The sequence below is a fragment of the Mustela putorius genome, unplaced genomic scaffold (assembly GCF_011764305.1).
Source record: "Mustela putorius furo isolate JIRA1106 unplaced genomic scaffold, ASM1176430v1.1 tig00000196_pilon_pilon_pilon, whole genome shotgun sequence".
Taxonomy (NCBI): Eukaryota; Metazoa; Chordata; class Mammalia; order Carnivora; family Mustelidae; genus Mustela; species Mustela putorius.
In genome coordinates this window covers 6,765,789-6,769,092 of record NW_025421310.1, presented here as the reverse complement: position 1 = coordinate 6,769,092, position 3,304 = coordinate 6,765,789, and the positions used below count along the sequence as shown (strand labels likewise).

The 3,304-nt window shown below is 34.7% G+C and overlaps 1 non-coding gene across 1 annotated transcript; it reads left to right on the top strand.

The window, feature by feature from the left end:
* Positions 1–696: 696 nt before the first annotated feature.
* Positions 697–838, top strand: LOC123391287. The gene has a single exon (XR_006605911.1). It is a non-coding gene; the product is annotated as a U4 spliceosomal RNA (small nuclear RNA).
* Positions 839–3,304: the final 2,466 nt, after the last annotated feature.

The window sequence follows — 3,304 nt, the reverse complement described above, 5'->3', positions numbered from 1 at the left end:
CTCCAGCATGAATTCTGTGATGTTGAGTAAGGCCTGAGTGCCTGTTAAAGACCTTGCCAGATTCTTTACACTTGCAAGGTTTCTCTCCAGTACGAATTTTGTGATGTTAAGTAAATGCTGTGTGAAATTTAAAATTTTTGCCACATTCTTTACATTTGTAGAGTTTATCTCCAGTATGGATTTGCCTGTGTCCAGTTAATGATCAGCAGTCCTTAAAGGTTTTACTAAATTCCTCACATTTGTATGGTTTCTCTACAGAATGGTTTCTGTGATGCCGAAATAGGGTTGAGCTGAATTTAAAGGTTTTGCTACATTCTTTACATTGGAAAGGTTTCTCTCTGTATGTATGTTTGAATATTTGATTGGAGCTTTTGCTGACAGAAACACACTGCTTTGCAGACACAGTTGACTTAAAAAGTAAGGTTTTGCATGATGTTTTTTATATCCTTCACTATTCTGGTCATTTTGATTCTTATCAAGTGCAGTTGTCTCCAAGGGGCTATGTCCTTTATGGTATCTTTGATGCCCTTCATGCTCCCCATCATTGTCCCAGTATGCCATTAAGTATACATTTTCAACAGCATTATTTTTGTATATACCCATTGACACTTTTTGGAAAGAAGCTTCTATGCTTGGCTTCTGCAGGCAGCTTTGAGTGTCATGTGAAGATACAGCTAAAAGATATCAAATAAGAAAAGCTTTGCACACTGGCAATATTATAGCCAATGAGCTTTATCCAAGGCACAATTATTGCTAACTGAAAGCTTTTCCAAAAGATATCAAATAAGAGAAAAGTAAAATCATTCTACTTATCACATTCAGATGAATATATGAATGTCTTCTAATATACAAGCTTCAAGTCAATTAAAGAATGTCAGAAAGATGGCCGAGAAGGAATCATGAGGACTTCATTCCTCCATGGATACAGAAGTTTGCACACAACATACAGACCACATATCCTAATAGATAATTCTGTGGTATTGTCATCTTGTAACACACATCATTTTCCTCTATCTCTAATAATCAGCGAAAGTGTCATATGAGAATATAATTGTGGAAGGGTGGGTTCTTAAACATAAAACTGAAATGAACCCAAAGAATACAGTAAAAATAGGAACATATCCACAATAGGAAGAGTTGGTTGTCCGAAAAGATCAACAAAATTGACAGCTCATGAACTAAATCAAGAGCAAATAAATGAGAAAAGACCACCTAAAAGGAGAGGTGAAGAAGTAAAAACAGACACAGTAGAACTAATACCATAGAAATAAAAGTAATTATAAAAGGAGACAATGTATAATCATGTGCCAAGAAAGTGATACCAAAAGACAACAACAAATTTCAAAAAAGGTATAACCATCATGAAGAAATATTTTAAAATTACAACTTATCAACAATTACTAAGCACACTGAAAGAGTAATGAAGAAACTCCCAACAAGGAAAAGTCCTGTGCTAGATAAATTCACTGGAGAATTCAAACAGACACTTGATGACAAAGGACTTCAAATCTCCTCAAACATTTCCAAGGAGTGAAGATCAAAGAAATCAGCAGAACATGCTCTCTAGGGCACCAGCGTTACCAGGTCATCCGAGCCAGGAGAAGACACTATAGCTAAAGAAGTCTACAAACTACTTCCTGTGAGGGATATTCATGCCAAGTCCACAATAAAACACAACAAACTAAGTCAAAAGCAGATTTTACCATTTGGCAACATAATCAAGTGAAAAATCTTCCTGGAATTAAATGTGTTCCAATATGGAAAACTATAAATTGAAGATTCCAAAATAACAGAATGAAGGTCAAAAAAGACATGATCATATTAATTGAGACAGAATGCAAGTATGAGCATATTGGACTTATCATGATTAAAAATACTCAATAAAAGTACCTGGGTGGCTCAGTCATTAAGCGGCTGCCTTCAGCTCAGGTCATGATCCCAGCTTTCTGGAATCAAGCTCAGCAGGAAGCCTTTTTGTCCCTCTCCCATTCCCCTCTGCTTGTGTTCTCTCTCTGGCTGTGTTTCTCTCTGTCAAATAAATAAATAAAATCTTTTTAAAAAATAAATTAAAATTTTAAAAAATAAAAACACTCAGTAAGCAGAGATAGAAGAAACCCTCTCAACCTAATAAAAGTCAAATATGTATGAAAAGCTGATTCAATAGTAAAAAACTGCAAACTTCTCCTCTAAGATCAGAAACAGTGGGATGAAGGGATTACAACACTGCCTTTGAGCATAGTACCAGATATTCTAGTCAGAACAATTAAGGAAGAAAAAATATGTAAAAAGAATCCAAGTTGAAAAAAGAAAAAGTAAAATTATCTGTGTCCACAAATGATGTGATATATAGAAAACCATTAAGAATTCTAACTTCAGTTTTTCCTGTTCTGCTATTGTTTGTATTGTTTATTTTGCTAATCTTTTTTTCAACAAGATTTTCCATTTTCAAAAATTTTTATGCTCTACATGGTTGAGTTAAGAAAAAAGTTGTGGGGCACCTGGGTGGATCAGTGAGTTAAAGCCTCTGCCTTCAGCTTAGGTCATGATCCCAGGGTCCTGGGATCAAGCCCTACATCAGGCTCTCTGCTCAGTGGGGAGCCTGCTTCCCTCTCTCTCTCTCTCTCTGCCTGCCTCTCTCTGCCTACTTGTGATCTCTGTCTGTCATATAAATAAATACAATCTTGAAAAAAAAAGAAAAGAAAAGAAAAAAGTTGGAATAAACATCTTTTCTATTAAAAGAAGGGAAAAACTGATGCGCCTGGGTGGCTCAATAGGTTCAGCCTCTGCTTTCAGATCAGGTCATGATCTCAGGCTCGTGGTATTGAGCCCCACATGGAGTGCTGCTCAGCAGGGAGCCTGCTTCCCCCTCTCTCTCTGTCTGCCTCTCTCTGTCTACTTGGGATCTCTGTCAAACAAATAAAATCTTTAAAAAAATAAAATAAAATAAGGGAAAAACTACTGAAAATTAGTTTTCCCTTCAGAAAAAACTACTGAAATTTAGTAGAGAAAGAAAATAACAAAAATGTGACATAAATATAATAGAGCAGAATAAACAATAACAATACATTGAATGTAATGCTCATTTTATTTTTTTATTGTTTTTTCTTTTTGTTGGTTTTTAAAAAAACATTTCTTTTTTATTAACATATAATGTATTCTTTGTTTCAGGGGTATAGTGCTCTTTTTAACAAAAATAATAAATAAAACTGGCAATGCTTTAATTAGATCAAAAATTACATACTGATCAGTTAACTTAGAAAAATAATACCCAGATAATTCATAAAAATGCACAAGTTACTAAGAC